Below are 24,400 nucleotides of genomic sequence, written 5' to 3' on the forward strand. Positions count from 1 at the left end.
AAAAAAAAAAAAGAACTGGTGAGTTGGTTTACAAGCATAATGTAAAACACTTCAAATTCCGTCTACACACACGCAAGCACACTTAACAGAGGTGATACTGGCACTAGCAGAGAAGCCAGAACAGGTTTTTCTGTTTGTTTGTTTTTTTAATTTCATTTCTCTTATGAAAAACTTCTCAGGGAGTCTAGAACCAGTCAGTATAGCCTGGGAGAAAAAAAATGACTACCCTTTCTGGTAGCAGACCCAGAATACCAGTTACTTGTGAACTATAGGGGCAGAGAGGCTTGGGGACTTCACCCTGGAGCAGGTTGGAGACATTCAGGAGAGGTAGATGATTTTTTTTTCTGTCCATGGATATCAAATAGATAAGGAAGCCTTGGCTGGATAAATCAGAAAGCATGTAGGGAACATTATTGGGGGAAAAAAAAAACAGGCCTGGTGATAAAGAGGACTGTGTTCCCTGTCAATGGCCCCAGGAATGGGAAGAACTCTGAAAACACTACTAGGAAGGAAGGGGAAGTTCTAACACTGGTTAAGATGAATAGAACAACAGAGAGGGATCAGTTATCTCACTCATTATCCCACCTACATTTAATCTGATTCAGAGATTTCAATGGCAGCCACCAAAAGGGATAAGCAAGCAACTTTCCTGGGGCATAGGTTTCTAACCTGAGCCACATCTGATCTAGGAGAAATTCAGTATTTTATTACAGTGTTTTTTTGGAATTTTTACTATTATACAAAATGGTTTATCTGTGTTTTCTGAATTTTGGCTTTCTTTATATGCCAAGAGAAGTGTCTTCATCTCAGAGTTACCAATTATCATGGCTCTGTTCAAGTCTCTAAACAGGGAAAAAGAAAACATATCATCAAATATGTAAAGAGGCCATGTAGGTAGAATGGAATATTAGTTATGAATTTACATTTAACTGTGGCAGGCATTGCATATGGTATTTCTCTCTAGGGGAACCTCATTCATGAGAAAATGTAAACATCCCCTTGAAGTCCTGTCATAAAGACATCTGCTTACTTTTAAAATGTTGCTGTTTTTCTCAAATATTTATCAGATTTTCTTTTGAGAATACCAACATCCTAGTAAGCTAATATTTACTGAACATGTTTTAAAAAGCAACATTCCAGACATTTGACAAGTTGCTTAGTGTCTATCCTACAATATATACTTTAGAATACTTATTTAATATGTAGAGGAGTTATAATCAAATTCTCTCAGCAACAATCTCAGGGCTGGTAACAACCTAGTAGTCTTGATATTTTACTGAAAATCAGATATAATCTCTTTTGTGTGACTCTCTTTGCACATTTCTTCCAAATACTATTACCAATCTACTCTTCTACCTAGACTCACTTAATCCCCAAGTGACACTTTCAGTATAGGCAAAATCACTCCATTATTTAAGTGTCATTGTTAAGTTTGAAATTAAATTTACCAATGACAAAATTCATTTTATATCTTCATCTATCTCTCAGCCTACAAAGGCTATGAGCCACAAATGGCTAAAAAATTAAGTCAAAACATGTTATGCCAGGCCAGCTACAGCCTATTATTGACCCAGACCCCTGCAAATTTTCAGAGTTAATCCAATATGTCTGGATCATGGTAGCAAAGTAGAGACTTAGGATCTTATGCACATTTTGCAACGTGATAGAACAGAAACGAATGTCAGAATTTAGAAATAATAAAACATAGTTTTCAAATGTTTAGAAAAGTATTCAAGACTCCTAATAAGTGGTGAGCACAACACTCACTCATACTCAAAATTTGGACACATGAGTTATTTATGAGGGTGAAAAGTTAAAATAATGTTGAGACTGTATAATATATATTATAGAAAAATTATGAGAAGATGATGAAAAGGCCAAATCAGGAGTGCCCAGAACTTGGTCATATTTGTTGGAATGGTTCCCAAAGTCTCTTTGTAGCTACTGAGTTTATATGTCCTAAAGAATTAACACATCTCCTGATATTTCCCACATCATACATAGAACTTAATTTCTTTAAAAAAAAATCTGCCCTTGAGCTCAAGAGATAGCTTAGAGAACAAGATATGTGCTGCTGTTGCAGAGAGCATGGTTCAGTTCCCAGCACCCACACTGCAGCTATAATCAAAACCAGCTACAGATCAGTTACAAAAGCGGGATCCAGTGCATATGGAGCACATATATTCATGCAGGTAAAACCCTTATAGACATAAACAATCTTTTAAAATAATTAAAATATTCTCTAAAATATCACACACTAGCACTTATTTATAAAGGAAATAGTAAGTGGATGCATTCCACAATATAAAAGTAAGAGTATATGTGATTCATGTACAAAGTGGGTCTAGGTTGAGTACAGTTAGACATTAAGGTGGATGACATTCAATATCAAGTTTATAGATCAAATCTAGACAGTGTGAATTATACAACGAGGTATTAAATGAGGAAATTTTCCAGAGCATTTATTTGTCTGGCCTAGCATGACAAGCCCAAGTTCTGCTGCACAAGATGAAACCCAAACCTGGCACCATTATCAGATATAGAACCTGTGCCTAAACATGTTATAGGTCCTATAGGAGAGATGTAGTATTAAACTACTTCCTAATGACTTATCCTTATACTCATAGATTAATGCATCTCTCAAGTGTTATCATAGAAGCTTCTATTAATGGTAAATATTTGTTTTCACATAAACCCAACTGATCAAACAGACTTCAGGATGTTCAGCCTTAAATCAAACATATATACTACACCCCTTTTCACCAAGGCTCAGAAATCACTTTGGAAACTTGGGGTAGAAAGAGTGTAAGTCCCAATGGTAGTGAGCAACTATATGGAAACAGTGTCTTTTGTACACACCAAAGCAGCTGTACATATGAACTAATAGCAGTTATGACAGCATGTACAAGAACTATGCAAGTCCAAGCCAGAACAAATCCCAGTATGTAGAGAAGAGTTGGGCAGAAAGGCCCAAACCCTAGCCTTTGGAGTATTGGAAGTTGCAAGCTGCTAAAGTAAAGATAGTTTTTCTCTAAGAATAAGAATATAGAACTTGGCCTTTGATCATACACCAATGGAAAACCGCACATCCAAGAGTATTTGGGCAGCAAAATTTAGTGTTGATTGCTTTAATTTTTTTGTTAGTAGGGTGGGTAGACAAATGGAGGCATCTGGGAAAAGAAAGGGGGTGAATATGATTATATAACACATTATATAAAATTATAAAGGGATTAATAATTTTAAACATATTGGGTCAGTAAGATGGCTTACTTAAAGGTGTTTATTACCAAGTCTGATGACCCAAGTTCAATATCCAGGACCCATGTGGTAGAAGGGGAAAATTTACTCATGAAAGTCATCCAAGGTGTTGCCTGCCTTCCGCACACATGCCCATGTGCACATCACACATACACAATAATAAAACAAGACCTATAATACAAAACGATTGCAAAATATGATCCTAGGTAAAATGAAATAATACCTATTTGCCTTTGATTTTCGAATGAGATTAACAAATATATCCTAACCCTGATTTGCTTTGAACCGAATTAGTATATCAAAAACAGAGGATTGATTTGCATATTTGGTTTAAAACAAACAATAAGATAATTATAAAACAAAATATCAACTGGATTAAATTTAATGCTAGTCTCATAATGATCTTCAGAGTAAACAATGGTGGATACATACAATTAATTTCTCAGAGAAAAGATTATATGTAACACTCCCCAAAGTAAATGAATGCAGGTGCCCACCAAAATAGGAGGAGGGCTTTGGATTTCCTAGAGCTGCGGTTACTACAGATCTACATTCCCAGTCCTCTTTTAATCCCACACATTTACTATCATGTGGGGTTTTTTTTCACCCTCTTGTATATAAGTGCATCTCTACTTAGTAGAGATGCACTTTTGTACTTTGTTCCTCAGTACTTCTGTCTTGCCTGTTTATACCTGGCTTGTATTCTGATGCTAATTGGGTTCCCCAAAATTGTTTGTTCAAGAGGATCTACAGGTAGCTTCTGGGAACCTGACCTCAGTTAATTCTGATGGGTAAGAAAGATGCCCTCAGCCAATAGCTGGGGAGCAGATTTTTAAGTGGAGTTTTAGGTTTCCTGAGCTTGGAACCACAGGTGAAGCAGGAAGGAGAGAGTAGCCATGCCTTAGGAGCAGTGTGGGAGAGGAAAGAGGAGCACAGGATGCAAGAATAACATACAGAAGGGAGAAGCAGAGCTATCATGTAAAGGAACCAAGAGACTGAGGCCCATTGGACTGTTCAACTGGATCAAGAGCAGCCAAGATGGAACATAAAAATTACTAAGTAGTAACTCGGAGTTATCAGTGGGAGGTAGATTCTAACAACATGGAAATTAGGCAGTTGCCCAGCTATTGTGCTGCCTAACGCATATTAAAATATAAAGGCTGTATGTGTCTTTCATTTGGGAACATAAACTATTAAGACAGGTAGTAACCCAATTCCAGGATTTTTTTTTATCGTTATAAATACTACACCTATTACTTCCACCAAGCCAGATGATAAGCAAATGCTCTCTAAGAACTGAAGAGTTTTACAAGGCTCTCTGTTATGCAGTGTTTCTGTAGGATCTACTTTCATTTCAAATGAATGAGCTCTCTTCTGTCTTTTGTTTCAAAATTTTCAAGCTGAGATAACCAATGTTCTTCCATGTCACAATTCCTCAGCCCGATATACCTACAGCTGGGAAAGCAATGGCAACATCAGCCCGTGCCAACAGTGGCTTATCTAGTTTTCCTGCCAGTGATAGCTATTCTTGGTTCTTAGCTTGACTATATCTGGAGTTAACTAAAATTTCTACATCTGAATTAACTAAAAATTTCAAAGTGGTGGACACACCTCTGAGAGATTTTTGCTTAATTTGAAGTAGGAAGATTCATTTCTAATCTGGACCTTGAAGCAGAAAGACATACCTTCTGTGTGAAGCCTATATGAGGACAAGAAAGAAGGAAGCATTTTCTTTTGCTTTCTGTCAATCTTTGTTCTCACCTTGCTGGCAAGTCTATTCCTTCACTGGCTTTAGAGCCTACCTGTTCAGTATTCCAAAGTATACTAAAGACCAAACTGAGACAACTAGCCTTGTAGACTGATCAACCACAGAATTCTTGGACTTTCCATTCATAGCCAGTCATTATTGGATTATCTGTACCAGGACCTAGAAATTATTCTAATAAATCCTCTTTTTTGTATATAGATTCATTCTATAAGTTTTGTTGCTCTAGAAAGCCCTAACCAATGCACTGCTCACTGCCCTTTCTACAAGGGTTAGAAGACTGGAAGTCATAAATGATTCTTGCTTTTATATATTTTTTATTGCCAGTGACTTTTCCCCGGCAGCTATAGGGTTTCCCAGCCTGGAAGGCAGCAATGGGGTTTTGGCAGTTATAGTGGAAGAAGTTGTGATTGCTTGGGCAAAAGTAGCTTACTTTTGATAATATTTACCTTTCTTAAATCATTTGCTATCCTAAGGTCAAAGGTAATTAACTCCTGCTGTGTAGCAGCTGGGAATTAGGTAACAGGATTTATTGCTAGTGCTAAACCAGGGAGCTCATTAACTCTTTTTGAACCAGAGAGGATAAAAGAAAGGAAAGAAGTTATTCACACAGACACATATACACTGAGTGAAGCAGAAAATGGCTGCACCTCCTTTCTTTTTGTAGCTTTTAGACAAAAAGTCCTCTATGTAAGAAACAATTACCTCATAAACAAAATGTTACATAAAAGAGTAACAGAAGGATACCAATATCAAGTTCAAAGCAGTGTTTTATTCTTTAAGCTCATTATAAGCTCAAAGCAAGTTTCAAATGGCTTGTCTTATCATAGAGCACATCTGTGGCTTTGTCCTTTGACCTGAATGTTTTTCCTTGAACACAAATTTGTTCTGAGCCAATTTCTCTTTTTATTGCAATTATGAAAGGTCATTGTATTTCTCATCATCCAGCCTTTACTTACTATCATAAGGAATGGGCAGACTATATTCTTGATTATAACTTGATTCTCCTGACTGTTACATCTTTCTAGCAAAACAACTAAAACCATCTCTTAAAACTTTATTCCTAAAATTATCTGACTCAAACCAGGAGTTCTATAAATTCATTAATTTATCTAAACAGCATTAATTCATGAATTTTTATCTTCATGTTGATCTGTAGGAAATTTGCCCAATAGGGTGAGCTGATGCTCAGGAATTGCTAGACTATGTAATAGTGACAGGATAGGCATATCAATAGCAAGAAGCAATCCTGGGATGAAGTCTCCTGGGGCCTTCTTTCCCAGAGCTCACTCATAGTAGACCATACAAAATAGTAGGCCATCTCTAGGAAAGTCATCTGCTAGTCTTAGGCTCTCCTAGATTGCTTTTGACACTTTATGTCCCTCTCAGCTCATATACCCTTGTCTTATCCTCCTCCTACTATCATCCTGGACATGACCCAGTTCAGTATGGTTTGACCAGCCCTTTCTATGGATAAAAGTTAAGGGCTTTTACAGCCCTGAAATTCCACATGTAATATTACACACAGGTGTGATTTTCTAAAGAGAAACCATCTCAATCATCTGCTCATTTTCTACATAGGAAAACTAAAGTACAATGTGGTATTCTCAAAGTGTAAATATAACCATCTCATCCTTTATAGTTAAGACTTCAGTGACTCCCAAAAGTTCCAGGCAAGAGACAAACTATTATAGACAGGATGGAGTGAGGGGTCTGGCCCCAGTCAACTTTCCAGTGTCATATTCACTATGCATTAACACTCATACCCTGTACAGCTGATTGATTTAATCATAGTTCCTAGATGGTCCATACTTCCCTTTGGGAATATTTATTCCTCACATCATCTAGATAATTTCAATGCACTGTGACTCTCTAATATCTTTTCCCTTTTAAAAATGTCCCTCAATACAAACTTGACACTCAGTTTCTATTAGGTGATATTTTGTCTTAATAGTTACCTGTGTGTACACCTGCCTATATCTCCCCACTGTTGTTTTGTGTTTTCTCCTGTATGGATAAATCAATACTATATAAGTGTCCTGCCCTCCCCCAGCTCTTCCTTGAAAGTTAGTTCTTTTCTAACTTCATGTTCCTTGGAGCCTAGTTGTGGTTTGAACATGAATGTCCCCTATAGGCCCATATATTTCAACATTTAGTCTCAAACTGGTGCTATATTTTCAGAAGGTTATGGAACACTTATGAATTAGAGTCCCCTGAAGAGACAATAATGGAGAGACCTAAATAGTTTCAACAGTCAGATCCTATGTACTAGTATATCTAGGAGGTCATGGAGCTAGTGGAGACAGAGACAGACATGGACCCCTAGTACCAGTAATCTTCTCCCTGTGTTCACTATTTTACAGTGTCCCTAAAATAATAGCAAAAGAGGACTGCTTTTTCCTTTCTGTTCTTGATGTTTATTTACTTCATGTCTTTAAGAACATAAATGTAACTATTCTGTGAACCTCGCTGGACAGAGGAATTGGTCCCTGCCCCCACCTTCTTCTGCATTATTCTCTGCTCATTTTCACAAAATCCATGATTTGTATACTAGTTCAGAGTGAACATGTGACAAAATCTGGAGAGGGGAACATGAAAAGGAAAAGGAGAAGTAGGAGAAAAAGGAAGAAGAGTAGAAGGAGAATAACTTTATGTAAATTTTCTTTAAGGCAGAGTGGAAGGCTATTACCTCCTCAATTACTCATATAGCTCAAATAAAAACTTAAACAATTATCACATTAAAAAAAACAAAACCAGAATACCATACAAACATAGATTCCCTCTGCTAATCTCTTTTTTTTATGCAGGTATAATCTTTGTGCTTCAGCAGAGAACTTGCTCCCAAGCCACTCAAATGGTACTTACGCTGCTGACTGATCTTTCTCTGTTTCTTCCTACCAAACTCTAAGTTTCCTATTAGCAAACAAAACTCAGATATTCAAGAAGCCTGTTTTTATCAAAACAAACTCAGCCTGTTTTTATCAAAACAAAGCCACATGATTTTCTTTTGGAACAATATCTGAAATAAATGATGCCAGCCCTGAATCAAAAGCTCGGGTAAGATCCATCCTGACTATCTCACAGTAGCCACAGCCAAAGCACCAAAAACAAAGCAAAAGGTTTAGGAGAGGCAATTAACCCAGTTTGAGATACATTTAAATGTACCTTTATTCAGCTGATGAAATCTTGTAGAGGAAAACCTTTGAGGCCTTTAAACTAACAGCAATGTTCCCAGTTTTAAAGAAATGGGGGGTGGGTGAGAGTAAATGCAAAGCTACATAGATATAGCATCGTTAAAAAAATTATAAATCAGCTGGGAAGCACTATCCAAATAGCAGCTTCCAAGATGCTGCTATATAATTATAACTCATCAGCATGTCTTGCATCTTCCAAAATAACCTGCTATGCTTCCCTTGTTTTCCTAGACTAACGAAGAGATGACAGCAGGTCTCAGAGTTGATAGCAAACTCCTTCTTAGCATAGAGAGCCTATCAGCTTTGCATATTCCTAGAATTCATTTTAGCTAAAATCTACCTTCAACCTTGTTGTGCTGAATAAACAAAATTATTTTCCCTATTACATCTCAAATAAAGGAGAGATTGTTCCCCTAAAAATAGAGGGCATCTCATGGATTTTATGGAACTGTAGCTATATGGGAGACTTTCACTTACTGCCTCTTTTGTGTATGTGTGTGTGTGTGTGTGTGTGTGTGTGTGTGTGTGTGTGTGTGTGTGTGATTCTCCCAAATAATTCAAAGATGAGCCAAATGGTTTGATTAGCTAAGGTGTCAGGAATGGAAAGGTTGAAGACCATTTCAAGTCCCTGGTGATTAGATGCATGATCCACCCTAGAATCATTGCGCTTGTGTATTCATTCAATACCATCTGTGACCAGAGAGAGATTCAGGAAGATTCCAGTGAATGAATAGACCTGGCCTTTCTAATGCAGAGGTCAAACTCCAGTATCACATAGTGCAGAAAATTTATTTATGGTTCCTATAAGAAACACTTGCATAATTCCTAATATTATAAATGTGGAATATGAGACTTTCTAATGTCTCTACCCTTAGAATAGATATCACAAATGTTTAAGGAAAAAGCTTAAGTTAAACACATTAAGTTGTTTTTTTTTTTTTCTGATTTTTGCTTACTGGAAAGAAAATTCCAAGCCATTGTAATATATCTGCTCTCTTTTGTTTATGCTTTACCCATAGTCAAACTCAGATTTCCAGTATTTGTTTTTCAGTATTAGGGTACAAACTCAGTCTTTATTTCCTGTTTATACTATCCCTGGGAGGAGATTTATGAAAAAGGATGACATTCTGGTTTCTATCAGTGAAACGTTTTCATATTTGCTCTTTCTGGATGGGCAGATAGTCTTCCTAAAGCTTGTCAGAAACAATTATTTACCACAGAATTATATATTCCAAGACAACTCCACTCATTCATGTATCCCATGCAATGATGATCTAATACAGACAAGGCAAAGCCAAACTTAGTGCCTATTTTCACTTAAGCAAAGTAAGCCATGGAAATTTCAGTTGCTAAGGAGAAACCACATGAGTTTTTAGTAGCTTGATACTTTCAATAAGGCCCTAAGCAGCTCATTTTTTATTGTATTTTATTGATGCCTCTATTTTATATCATCTTAGAAATCAGTGAATTATTTTCTATTGATTATTTTATTTATTTACATTTCAAATTTATCCCCCTTCCTGGTCTCTCCTCCACAAACCCCCCATCCCATCACCTTCCCCTTTGCCTTTAAGAGGGTACTCTCCCACCCACCTACCCACTTCTGCCTCACCCCTCTAGCATCCCCCTTTGCTGGAGCAACAATCCTCCACAGACCGTGAATTATTTTTAATGAGAAAAATTGATAGATACTCCTTTTAGCTTAAATAAGGTCAATTTTTCCACTTTAAAGACAGTAAAATGGAGCAGTGAGTAGTGAAAAATTATGTGGTGTTACGGTTTGATGAACATAGCTAAGATCTACTAACAGAAGCTAAAAGCCTAAAATTTGCTTCAACCCCCAAACCTCAAACAACCCACAATAGAGATAGTTTCTATTGTGCACAAAATTTAGAAAGCTTTTTAAATACTAACACTCTTGTTTTCTATTAACTTGTATTTCAAACACTCTAATAAGTTTTACTTCCTTGATACTAGTAATTTAGTCTTTATATATTTTATGGGATAGTGAACAACAATATATTTTAGTTAAATATTTTTAAAGATACAATCTTTCTAGAAAAGGTACTCAATATTTAGTTGTAATTGCATTTGATTCATGCACAATTGCTAAAATTCTTAGTTTAAAAAAAGTAACCTAGAAAGAAAATCATAATATTCACTCTTAGCAATGCAATTTACTCTCTACTGTTGAAAATAATAAAAATACCAGAATCAGGTAAAAGTTCTTGTATTCATTTGACAAACAAAATCAGACTCTCTTGTCCTCATAACACTTATTTTAAAATGAGGGAAAATATTACCTTCTTGCTAGATTTACATCAGTTATGGTGTTGAAAACTGTTAATATCACAAAGAGAATGCTCAAAACAGTTTACATATTTCATTAAAATTACCATCTACTATTGACCTTGAATCTATTACAAGGTAGTATCCATGTATTGTTCAAACAATGACTCAAAAGAAATGTGTTGTTCTTTTTAGCTAATTGAGCTATCTAACAAGTAAGCCATCTATGTTCTCTGGGGGAATGCCAGACATTGAAAAGATACTTTGTTAACTGGGTAAATGGAAAGGCTGCATAAAGTCCTGTAACATCCTTGGCTCTAGCAGAAAACAACACACTACACATCAGTAATCTGAGAAGGAAATTCTTGAAAAAAACATTAATAAGAGTCTATGGTGATTGTACAGGAATTACAGGGACAGCAATCGCATCCTAGAAGCACACAAGCAGGCAAGATCAGGCACAAAACTCCTGAGTTAAAAATGGGAAAAGAGAAAAAGTTTACCAAGCCTGGAATCAGAAAAGGCCCCTTGTAGAAGTCTAAACTGCAGTGAGGGTCAGTCAAAGACAAAGACTATGCTCCCAGCCTCTGCTTTCTCTGTTGCTGATGCAATGATCAAAGTCAAGGTCGATTTCCAAGGGCATGGTGCTGATGGAACAGAAAGGAGACTGAGGGAGAAACAGAAGTGCCTCACATAAAGCTGATGTCGTTTAGTACTGCAAAGAAACACAATCCAAAAAAAATTAAGAATAATACTAATTGATCACTATGTCTTTTGAAAACATGAAAAGAAGCTAAACACAATTTAAATCAATAAATTAAGTTCTTTTATGAGCCATGTCTTGGGTTTATTACACTTGAAAATGTAAATATTGATTGTACCTAACACATGCACTGAAGCTGGTAGCATTCCAAGATTTCTTGTGTTATTTTGTTAGAGTTTCATAAAATTGCTGTGAAGCAAGTAGGAATTTTTATCCCCTTAAGGCTAAGAAAAATCAAATGACTAAACAGAAGAATCACAGCTGGTAAGTGAAGAAGTCAAAATTAGAATCCAGAGTATTTTTAACATAAATTTATTTATCCCTATGGATTGAAAACACTTTACTTAAGAGTTAACTAGAAATTCTTTTTAAAGGTGTGTTTTAATAATGTAAATATTTTAAAAGTCAGTACAAATATTCTGGTTTCTCTGGTTTAAATCCCACTAATGGAGATTTCTTTAAAAAAAAAAAAAAGCAAGAAAAATATTTGCTTGTTTCCTACATTACCATTTAAAATCATTAATGAAAATAATTTGAAATAACATAAAGCTGCGATTAAGAAGCTATACAAATATTTATTAGTAAGACTAAGAATATACAAGGCATTTGAAAACAATGTGAGCAGTTCATCTCTCTAGAACTTGACCAAGTATAGACTCTGTTAAGATGGCTCAGCATGTGCCCTGCAAGCTTGATGACATGAGTTTGATCACTGGATCCCACAATATAAGAAAGGAATTGCCTTCTGGAACTTTTCTTCTGATCTCCATATATGTTCTGTGGCATCCACACATTCTTTCTCACACATAATAATAATTAAATATTCTAATTGTAACTGTAATTTTAAGTGACTGGTAAGTTCATGAAAGACCCCTATGGTGGTTTGAATGGCCACATAGGGTCATATATTTGCATGTTTAGTGCCCAGTTGACTGTCAGGGAAAGATTAGGAGTGATCTTGGTAGACAAGGTGTGTCACAGACAGAGTGTGGGCTTTGGGTTTCAAAGGTCCACACCAAGCCTAGTGACATTCTCTGTCTGCTGCCTGCAAATCAAGATGTAGCTATTATCTGCTGTTGCAGCACCATGCTCCCTGCCATGATAAAAAATAAACTAACCCTTTGAAACTGTAAGTTAAATGCTTTCTTTTATAAGAGTTGCCTTGGTCATGTTGTTTCTTCACAGTAGTGACTATGAAAGACTGCTTCATGAACCTTTACTTATGATGAAACAGACAAAGATTGACTCTCACCTCCCAGAAGATGAAGAAATGAAGGTAGAAGATCCACAAGGACCATCTCCATAGTTTCTCACAGAGATATCAAGCTATAGAAATGATAAGCAGGATGGAATGTAGGAACCTTCTAGAAGAGGATCAATGCTGCCATACTTGCTGACAAAATTCAATAGATCAATGACAGAATAGAACTGTGAAATACACACTTTAATTATCCAGTGCCAAATAGAATCTTGATGAAAGATCTGATTCTTCCAAAGAGAAAAAGAAAGGTCATATGAACACTAAACTTTATGAACAAATTGCTCTCAGTAAACAGAAGAAATGTATACCAAACAATTATTTTTAAAAATCTGAAGTAAAAACAAATTTTAGATAAAGAATTTGGGTTGGGGGCAAGGCAAAAGAGAAATGAGAAGTATGAAAAACAGTAGTGAATTTAGAATTTTAGTAAGGAAGCATAAGACAGACATTCCTCAGATTAAAATGTGCATTAGAAAAAGAGAGCAAGAGGAGTGTGGACAGGTCTGTGAGTGAAGGTAGGACCATCACTGCTGCTCAGAGGAACCCTCCTGGAACACTCAGGACACAAGAACTGAGGGGTGGCCTGGGACAGGAGCCTTCCAGTTTCAGTCAGCACATGGAACAGATCCTCTGCCACAGGGCTCCATACCCAAATAGCACCAGGAGAAAGCGGGCCTCCCAGGAGTGCCTAAATACCTGGAAACACAGGTAGCTACCACAACTTCTCTTCAAATTCCTAGCACAAAAAGGACCCTCCAGGAGCCATCAGTACACAGGAACCAAGGATCAACTAGGGACAGGATCCTTCTAGTCTCAGTTTGCACCCCAGAGCTGACTCTGTATCACAGTTCTCCATACCTAAATTGCTCCCAGAGAAAACTGGTCTCCCAGGAGTACTGACACACAGAATCAGGACAGAGAAGTCACAGAGACAGCAAGACCAGCTAACATCAGAGATAACCAGATGGTAAAAGACAAGTGTAAGAACATAAGCAACAGAAACCGAGGCTATATGGCGTCATCAGAACCCAGTTCTCTCACCTCAGAGAACCCTGCTTACCCCCAACACACCAGAAAAGCAAGGCTGTGATTTAAAATAACTTCTCATGATGATGAGAGAGGAATTTAAGGAGGACATAAATTCTCCCTTAAAGAAATACAGGAGAACACAGGTAAACAGGTAGAAGAACTTAAAGAAAAAATTCAAAAATCCCCTTAAAGAATTATAGGAAAACACAACCAAACACGTGAAGGAACTGAACAAAACCAACCAGGATCTAAAAATGGAAATAGAAAATAAAAAAAAAATTACAGCCGCGCAGGCAGTAGTGGCACAAACCTTTAATCCCAGCACTAGGGAGGCACAGGCAGGGGGATCTCTGAGTTTGAGGCCAGCCTGGTCTACAGAGTGAGTTCCAGGACAGCCAGGGCTACACAGAGAAACCCTGTCTCGAAAAACAAAACAAAAAATCACAAAGAGAGACAACCCTGAAGATAGAAAACCTAGGAAAGAAATCAGGAGTCATAGATGCAAGCATCACCAACAGAATACAAGAGATAGAAGAAAGAATCTCAGGGGCAGAAGATAACAGAGAAAACATTGACATAACAGTAAAAGAAAATGCAAAATGCAAAACATTTTCTAACCCAACAAATCATAACCCAAAACATCCAGGAAATCCAGAACACAATAAGAAGATCAAACCTAAGGATAGATAAGTATAGAAGGGAATGAAGATTCCCAACTTAAAAGGCCAGTAAATATCTTCAACAAAATTATAGAAGACTCCCCTAACCTAAAGAAAGAGATGCCCATGAACATACAAGAAGCCTACAGAACTCCAAATAGATTGGACCAGGAAAGAAATTCCTCCCATCACATAATAATTAAAACACCAAACCCACTAAACAAAGATAGAATATGTTTAATAATAAGATAATTTAATAATAATAATAAGTAATTTAATAAGATAATAAGATGCTTAATAAGATAGATATGTTTAATAAACATAGTAAGGGGAAAATGGCAAATAACATATAAAGGCAGATCTATCAGAATTACTGCAGACTTCTCCCTAGACACTAAGAAGATTCTGGGTAGATCCCATACAGACCCTAAGAAAACACAAATGCCAGTCCAAACTACTATACCCAGCAAAACTCTCAATTACTATAGATGGAAAAGCCAAGATATTCCATGACAAAACCAAATTTACACAATATCTTTCCACAAATCCAGCCTTACAAATGATAATAGATGGAAAATGCCAACACAAAGATAGAAACTACATCCTAAAAAAAAGCAAGAAAGTAATCTTCTTTCAACAAACCCAAAAGAAGATAACCACACAAACATAAAAATAACATCAAAATAACAGGAAGCAACAATAACTATTCCTTAATATCTCTTAACATCAATGGATTTAATTCCCCAATAAAAAGACATAGACTAACAGACTGGATACGTAAACAGGACCCAGCATTTTGCTGCATACAGGAAACACACCTCAGAGTCAAAGGCAAACACTACCTCAAAGTAAAGGGCTGGAAAACAATTTTCCAAGCAAATGGCCCCAAGAAACAAGTGAGTGTAGCCATTCTAATAGCATATAAAATCGACTTTCAACCAAAAGTCATCAAAAAAGATAAGGAAGTACACTTCATACTCATCAAAGGAAAAATCTACCAAGAAGAACTCTCAATTCTGAACATCTATGCTCCAAATGCAAGGGCACCCACACTCATAAAAGAAACTTTACTAAAGCTAAAAGCACACATTGCACATCACACAATAATTGTGGGGGACTTCAGCACCCCACTCTCATCAATGGACAGATCAGGGAAACACAAAATAAACAGAGACACAGTGAAACTAACAGAAGTTATGAAACAAATGGATTTAACAGATATGTATAAAACATTTCATCCTAAATAAAAAGAATATACCTTCTTCTCAGAACCTCATGGTACCTTCTCCCAAAATGACCATATAATCAGTCACAAATCAGACCTCAACAGATATAAGAAGACTGAAATAATCCATCTCCTATCAAATCACTATGCATATTAAGGCTGGTCTTCAATACCAACAAAATCAACAGAATGCCCATATACACATGGAAGCTGAACAACACACTACTCAATGATAACTTGGTCAAGGACGAAAAAAGAAATTAAAGCCTTTTTAGAAATTAATGAAAATGGAGGTACAACATACCCAAACTTATGGGACACAATGAAAGCAGTGCTAAGAGAAAAACTCATAGCTCTGAGGACCTCCAAAAAGAAACTGGAGAGAGCATACAGGAACAGTTTTACAGCACACCTGAAAGCTCTGGAACAAAAAGAAGCAAATAGACCCAAGAGGAGTAGAAGGCAAATAATCAAACTCAGGGCTGAAATCAATCAAGTAGAAACAAAAAGAACTATACAAAGAATCAACAAAACCAGTAGCTGGTTCTTTGAGAAAATCAACAAGATAGATAAACCCTTATAAGACTAACCAGAGGGTACAGAAACAGTATCCTAATTAACAAAATCAGAAATGAAAAGGGAAACATAACAACAGATCCTGAAGTAATCCAAAACACCATCAGATCCTACTACAAAAGACTATACTCAACAAAACTGGAAAACCTGGATGAAATGGACAAATTCCTTGACAGATACCAGGTACCAAAATTAAATCAGGATCAGATTGATGATCCAAACAGTCCCATATCCCCTAAAGAAATGGAAGTAATCATTAATAGTCTCCCAACCAAAAAAAGCGCAGGACCAGATGGGTTTAGTGCAGAGTTCTATCAGACCTTCAAAGAAGACCTAATTCCAATTCTCCTCAAACTATTCCACAAAATAGAAACAGAAGGTACTCTACCCAACTCATTCTATGAAGCCACAATTATTCTGATACCTAAATCACATAAAGATCCAACAAAGAAAGAGAACTTCAGACCAAATCCTCTAATGAATACCAATGCAAAAATACTCAATAAAATTCTTGCCAACTGAATCCAAGAACACATCAAAATGACCATTCACCATTATCAAGTAGACTTCATCTCAGGGATTCAGGGATAGTACCATATATGGAAATCCATCAATGTAATCCACTATATGAACAAACTCCAAGAAAAAAAAAAGCATGTGATTATTTCATTAGATTCTGAAAAGGCATTTGGCAAAATTCAACATCCCTTCATGTTAAAAGTCTTGGAAAGATCTGGAATTTAAGGCCCATACCTAAACATAGTAAAAGCAATATACAGCAAAACAACAGCCAAAATCATACTAAATGGAGAGAAACTTGAAGCAATCCCACTAAAATCAGAGACTGGGCATGGCTGTCCTCTCTCTCTTGCAATCTATTCAATATAGTACTTGAATTTCTAGCTAGAACAATTAGACAACAAAAGGAGGTCAAAGGGATACAAATTGTAAAGTAAGTAGTCAAACTATCACTATTTGCAGATGATATGATAGTATACTTAAGTGACCTCAAAAACTCCACCAGAGAACTCCTACGGCTGATAAACAACATCAGCAAAGTCATATAATATTTGTTTGAGTTAATTAACTCACACAAATCAGTAGACTTCTTAAAGGATAAACAGGGTGCAAAAGAAATTAGAGAAACCACACCATCCAGAGTAATCACCAACAATATAAAATGCCTTGGTGTGACTAATCAAACAAATGAAAGATCTGTATGACAAGAACTTCAAGTCTCTGAAGAAAGAAATTGAAGAAAACCTCAGAAGATGGAAAGATCTCCCATGCTCATGGATTGTCAGGATTAATATAGTAAAAATGGACATCTAGCCAAAAGCAATCTAAAGATTCAATGCAATCCCCATCAAAATTCCAAATCAATTCTTCATAGAGTTAGAAAGAGCAATTTTCAAATTCATCTGGAATAACAAAAAACCCAGGATAGCAAAATCTATTCTCAACAACAAAAGAACTTCCAGGGGAATCATCATCCCAGACCTCAAACTGTACTGCAGAGCAATAGTGATAAAAACTGCATGGTATTGGTACAGTGACAGAGAGGTAGATCAATGGAATAGAATTGAAGACCCAGAAATGAACCCACACATCTGTGGTCACTTGATCTTTGGCAAAGGAGCTGAAACCATCCAGTAGAAAAAAAGACAGCATTTTTAACAAATTGTGCTGATTCAACTGACGGTTACCTTGCAGAAGAATGCAAATCGATCCATTGGAATCTCCTTGTACAAAGCTCAAGTCCAAGTGGATCAAGAATCTCCACATAAAACCAGATACACTGAAACTAATAGAAAAATAAAAGGGGAGGGAGGCTCGAGCACATGGCACAGGGGAAATTTTCCTAAACAGAATACCAATAGCTTAAGCTCTAAGATCAGGAATTGACAAATGCAACCTCCTAAAATTACAAAGCTTCTATAAGGCAAAGGGCACTGTATATAGGACAAAATGGCAAACAACAGATTGGAAAAAAGATCTTTACCAAACCTACATCTGACAGAGCACTAATATCGAATATATATGAAGAACTCAAAAAGTTTGAACCAAATAACCCTATTGAAAAATGGGGAAGAGAGCTAAACAGAGAATTCTCAACTAAGGAAACTCGATTGACTGAGAAGCACCTAAAGAAATTTTCAACATCCTTAGTCATCGGGCAAATGCAAATCAAAACAAACCTGAGACTGTTTTTACCTCACAACAGTCAGAATGTCTAAGATCAAAAACTCAGGTGACAGCAGATGCTGGAGAGGATGTGGAGAAAGAGGAACACTCCTCCACTGCTGGTGAGATTGCACGTTGGTACAATTCCACTGGAAATCAAATTAGCAGTTCCTCAGAAAATTGGACATAGTACTACCTGCGAACCTGGCTATACCACTCCTGGGCATATACCCAGAAGATGCTCCAACTTATAATAAGGACATATGCTCCACTATGTTTATACTAGCCTTATTTATAACAGCCAAAATCTGGAAAGAACCCAGATATCCCTCAACAGAGGAATGGATACAGAAATTGTGTTACATTTACACAATGGAATACTACTCAGCTATTAAAAACAATGCCTTCATGAAATTCATAGGATGGAACTAGAAATTATCATCCTGAGTGATATAACCCAGTCACAAAAGAACACACATGGTAAACACTCACCGATAAGTGGATATTAGCCCAGAAGCTCAGTTTATGCAAATACAATTCACAGACCAAATGAAGCTCAAGAAGGAAGACCAAAGTATGGATACTCCTGTCCTTCTTAGAAGGGGGAACAAAATACCAATGGGAGGAGATACAGAAAGTGTGGAGCAGAAACTGAAAGAAAGACCATCCAGAGACTGCCCCACCTGGAGATCCATCCCACATTCAGTCACCAAACCCAGACACTATTGTGGATGCCAACAAGTACTTGATGACAGAAGCCTGATATAGCTGTCTCCTGAGAGACTGTGACATTACCTGACAAATATAGAGGTGGATGCTCTCAACCAATCATTGGACTGAGTTCAAGGTCCCCAATGGAGGAACCAGAGAAAAGATCCAAGGAGCTAAAGAACTTGCAGCCCCATAGGAGGAACAACAATATGAACCAACCAGTAACCACAGAGCCCTCAGGGACTAAACCATCAACCATAAACCAACAAAGAGTACGCATTGGGGGGCGGGGGGGAATGGCTCCAGCTGCATATGTAGCAGAGGATGGCCTAGTTGGTCATCAATGGGAGGAGAGGCCCTTGGTTCTGAGAAGGCTTGATGCCCCAGTGTAGGAGAATGCCTAGACAGGAAAATAGGAGTGGGTGGCTTGGTGAGCAGGGAGTGGGTTGATGTGATAGGGGGTTTTCAGAGGGGAAACCAAGAAAAGGGGTAACATTTGAAATGTTAATAAAGGAAATATCTAATTTTTAAAAAAGAAAAAAAGAAAAAGAGAGGAAACTAATTTATAGCCCTGAAACCAACAAGAAATAGAAACTTGCACAGTAAATCACACAAAACAAAAGTAAAAATATGAACAGTTCACTAGAGGAAAAAATACCAACAGTATACAAGATGGGATGACATGTTTAGTATGAAAACTCCTGAAAGGAAAAAGTAAAAACACAAAAGTAGAAGGGGAAAAGTTTCAAATATATAACAAATAAATTTTTCATAAGACAAACAATTGAGTCAAATTAAATCCATAGAAACTTAAAGTAATTCCACTATAAATTAGTGGCATGACAAGATTTTCTCTCCTTTCTGAATCTCTTCAATATAGCACCTGAAGTTCTAACTATGGCAATAAAACAGCTAAGAAGATCAGGGAAATGCAAATTGGTAAAGAAGTCAAAGTATCGCTATGCATAGATGATATGATAGCATACATGAGTGACCTGAAATTTCTACCAAAGAACTCCTAGAACTGATAAACACCTTAAGCAATGTGGCTGAATAAAAAATTAACTCAAAATAATCAGCAGCCCTCCTTTATACAAGAAACAGGTTTAGAAAGAAATTAGGGAACCAAATCCTTCACAATAGCCACAAATAATATAAAATACTTTGGTATAACTCTAACCAGGCCAGTAAAAGACCTTTATGAAAAGAATTTCAATTCTCTGAAGAAAGAAATTAAGGAAGATACCGGAAAAAGAAAGATAGCCCATGATGATAGATCGATAGGATTAACATAGTAAAAGTGGCCATTTTACTAAGAAGCAATCTACACATTTGTCTTAGTCAGGGTTTCTATTCCTGCACAAACATCATGACCAAGAAACAGTTGGGGAGGAAAGGGTTTATTCAGCTTACACTTCCATACTGCTGTTCATCACCAAGGAAGTCAAAACTGGAACTCAAGCAGGTCAGGAAACAGTAGCTGATGCAGAGGCCACGGAGGGATGTTCCTTACTGGCTTACTTCCCCTGGCTTGCTCAGCCTGCTCTTTATAGGATCCAAGACTACCAGCCCAGAGATGGTACCACCCACAAGGGGCCTTTCCCCCTTGATCACTAATTGAGAAAATGCCTTACAGTTGGATCTCATGGAGGCATTTCCTCAACTGAAGCTCCTTTCTCTGTGATAACTCCAGCTGTGTCAAGTTGACACAAAACTAACCAGTACAATATTCAATGCAATTCCCATCAAAATTCCAACACATACCTTGAAAAACGATTCTCAACTTCATATGGTGAAAGAAAGAAAGAAAGAAAGAAAGAAAGAAAGAAAGAAAGAAAGAAAGAAAGAAAGAAAGGAAGGTAGAAAGGAAGGAAGGAAGAAATGAAAGCCAGGATAGCTGGAAAAACAAAACAAAACAAAAAAACAAAAAGAAACCAAAAAACAAGCAAAAATAAACCCTGCATAGTAAAAGAACTTCTGGAGACATCACCATGCCTGAAGCTGAACTACAGAGCAATGCATAATAAAAAATGCATGGTATTTGCATAAAAAATTTAATCGATGGAATAGAATTGAAGACCCAGAAATAAACCCCTACAACTATGGACACTTGGGTTTTTTTTATAAAGAAACCAAAACCATACTAGGGCAAAAAGGAAAGCATATTTAACAAATGGTCCTTGTCAAACTAGATATCTGCATGTAGAAAAATGCAAATATTCCAAACTTTTGAGCTAATATCCACTTATCAGTGAGTACATACTATCTGTGTTCTTTTGTGACTGAGTTACCTCACTCAGGATGATATTTTCAAGTTCCATCCATTTGTCTGTAAACCTCATGAACTCATTGTTCTTAATAGCTAAGTAGTATTCAATTGTGTGAATTACCACAATTTCTGTATCCATTCCTCTGTTGAGGGACATCTGGGTTCTTTCCAGCTTCTGGCTATTATAAATAAGGCTGCTATGAACATAGTGGAGCATATGTCCTTATTACAAGTTGGAGCATCTTCTGTTTTGATTTGCATTTCCCGGATGACTAAGGATGTTGAAAATTTCTTTCAATCGAGTTTCCTTAGTTGAGAATTCTCTGTTTAGCTCCGTTCCCCATTTTTTAATAGAGTCATTTGGTTCTTGAGTTCTTTATATATATTAGTATTAGCCCTCTATCGATGTGAGATTGGTAAAGATCTTTTCCCAATCTGTTCATTGCTGTTTTGTCCATTGACAGTGTCCTTTGCCTTATAGAAGCTTTGCAATTTTATGAGGTAAAACTTCAGAATACCCAAGATACAATTCACAGACCATATAAAACCTAATTATAAGGAAGACCAAAACATGGATGCTTCAGTGCTTCTTAGAGGGGTGAACAAAGTACTCACAGGAGGAAATAGGGAGACAAAGTGAGAAGAGACTGAAGGAAAGACCATCCAGAGACTGCCCCACCTGGGGACCCATCCAATATACATCCAACAAACTGGACGCTATTTTGGATGTCATGAAGTGCTTGCTGATGGAAGCCTGATATGACTATTACCTGAGAGGCTCTGCCAGAGCCTAACAAATACATAGGCAGATGCTCACAGTCAACCATTGGACTGAGCTGGGGAGTCCCAGATGTAGGAGTTGGAGAAGGAACTGAAGGAGCTGAGGAGGTTTGCAGCCCCATGGAGGGAGCAACAGTGTCAACACCCCAGACCTGGAGCTCCCGAGGAATGGACCACCAACCGAAGAATATACATGGAGGGACCCATGGTTCTGGCTGCATATGTGGCAGAGGATGGCCTTACTAGACATCAGTGAAAAGAGAGGCCCTTGGGCCTGAGGGTATTCAATGCCCCAGTGTAGAGGAATGCCAGGGCAGGAAGTCAAGAGTAGGTAGGTGGTGAAGCACCCTCATAGAGGCAGGGAGAGGGAGTATGGGATAGGGTGCTTCCTAAGGAGAGACCTGGAAAGGGGAAAACATTTGAAATGCAAATAATGAAAATATCCAAGAAAAAATTAGAAAAGAAAAGAAAAATGCAAGTAGATTTATATTTATCATCCTGCACAAAACTTAAGTTCAAGTGGTTCAAAGACTTCAACATAAAACCAGATACACTAAATATAATAAAAGAGAAAGAGGGCAGTGCTTTGAATGGGATGATACAGGAGATAACTTCCTGGACAAAACACTGAAGGCTCAGGCACTAAGATCACTAATTGATAAATGGACTTCATGAAGCTGAAAAACTTCTGTAATTCCAAGAACACTGACAATAGTGTTCAATAGCAGCCCACATATTAGGAAAAGATTTTCACCAATTCTACATGTGACTGAGGGCTAATATCCAAAACATATAAAGAACTCAGGAAGTTAGACAGCAACAAACTAAATAACCCAATTTAAAAATGGAATGCTGAACTAAACAGACAATTCTCAACAGAGTAACCTTGAATGGCTCAGAAACACTTAAAGAAATGTCCAACCCCGAGATTCCACCTTTTCCCCATCAGAATGGCTAAGATCAAAGACTTAACAGACAGCTCTTTCTGGAGAAGATATGGAGGAAGGGAACCCTCCTCTGCAGGTGAGAGTGCAAACTTGTACAACCACTATGGAAACCAAATTTATGGTTTCTCAGAAAATTGGAAAGAGTTCTATCTCAAGGCCCAGCTATACCACTCCTGGGCATATACTCAAAAGCTGCACCACCATACTACAAGGACATGTGCTCCACTATGTTCACAGCAGCTTTATTAGTAATAGCCAGAGACTGGAAACAACCCAGATGCCCCTCAACCAAAGAATGGATAATAGTACTCCATTTACACAATGGAGTACTATTCAACTTAAAAACAAGGACATCATAAAGCTTGCAGACAAGTGGAGGAAACTAGAAAATATCCTGAGTGAGATAACCCAGACCCAAAAACACATCCATGATATGTACTCACTTGTAAGTGGATATAACCATAAAGTATGGGATACTGAAGCTACACTCCACAGACACAAAGAAGCTAAATAACAAGGAGGGCCCAAGGGAGCATGCTTGAATCTCACTCAGAATGGGAAATAAATTTGTCATCCAAGGTAGATGGAGGGAGAGAACTGGGTAGAAAAGGGGATAGGAGGGGAATGCAGGAGAGGGAGTATAAGGTGAAAGGAGAGCCAAGGAGAGTGGGCCAGGTGAATAAATAGAAAACAGTGGGGGTCGGGGGAAAGCATCTCTAGGATATGTCAGAAACATGGGATGGGGGGAGTCTCCAGGGAGTGTAAGAGGGTGATTCTAGCAGCAGTGGGGGGATAAGAAGCCTGAAGTGGCTACCTCCTATAGCCAGGCAGGACTCCCAGTGGAGGTATAAGGACACCAACCCACCCATATGACCTTCAACCCAAAATTTATCCTACCTACACGAAGCACAGGGACAAAGATGTAACAGAGACTGATGGAATGGCCAACCACTGAATGGTCCAACTTGAGAGCCATCCCATGGGCAAGAATCAACACTGACACTATTAGTGATACTGTTATGCTTACAGACAAGCCTAGCATAGCTGTCCTCTGAGAAGCTTCACCTAAGAGCTGATTAAAGCAGATGCAAACACCTACAGCCAAATATTACATTGAGCTTAGAAAGTTTTGTGGAAGATTTGGGAGAGATTGAGTAGCCCAAAGGGGATAGAAACTCCACAAGAAAACTAAGAGTCAACTAATCTGGACCCTTGGGGTCTCCCAGAGACTGAATCACCCACCAAAGAGAATGCAAGGGCTGGACCTACCCCCTCAGTCCCTGTCTTAGTCAGGGTTTCTATTCCTGCACAAATATCATGACCAAGAAACAGTTGGGGAGGAAAGGGTTTATTCAGCTTACACTTCCATACTGCTGTTCATCACCAAGGAAGTCAGAACTGGAACTCAAGCAGGTCAGGAAGCAGGAGCTGATGCAGAGGCCATGGACGGATGTTCCTTACTGGTTTGTTTCCTCTGGCTTGCTCAGCCT

At 37.6% G+C, this 24,400-nt stretch overlaps 1 protein-coding gene across 4 annotated transcripts in view; it reads right to left on the reverse strand.

Moving 5' to 3' along the window:
• Fgf14 (fibroblast growth factor 14) overlaps positions 1 to 24,400 on the reverse strand; it is a 637,724-nt gene that overhangs the window by 484,208 nt on the left and 129,116 nt on the right. For 2 of the 4 annotated variants that reach the window (XM_029468880.1, XM_029468879.1), the window contains exon 1: positions 11,010 to 11,681. The exons of the other annotated variants lie outside the window; for them this stretch is intronic. The gene's annotated coding sequence lies outside the window, so the exon portion shown is untranslated. Of the gene's footprint in view, positions 1 to 11,009; positions 11,682 to 24,400 lie in introns of those variants that run through there. 4 annotated transcript variants of the gene reach the window in all.

The sequence above is a fragment of the Mus caroli genome, chromosome 14 (assembly GCF_900094665.2).
Source record: "Mus caroli chromosome 14, CAROLI_EIJ_v1.1, whole genome shotgun sequence".
NCBI classification, from domain to species: domain Eukaryota; kingdom Metazoa; phylum Chordata; class Mammalia; order Rodentia; family Muridae; genus Mus; species Mus caroli.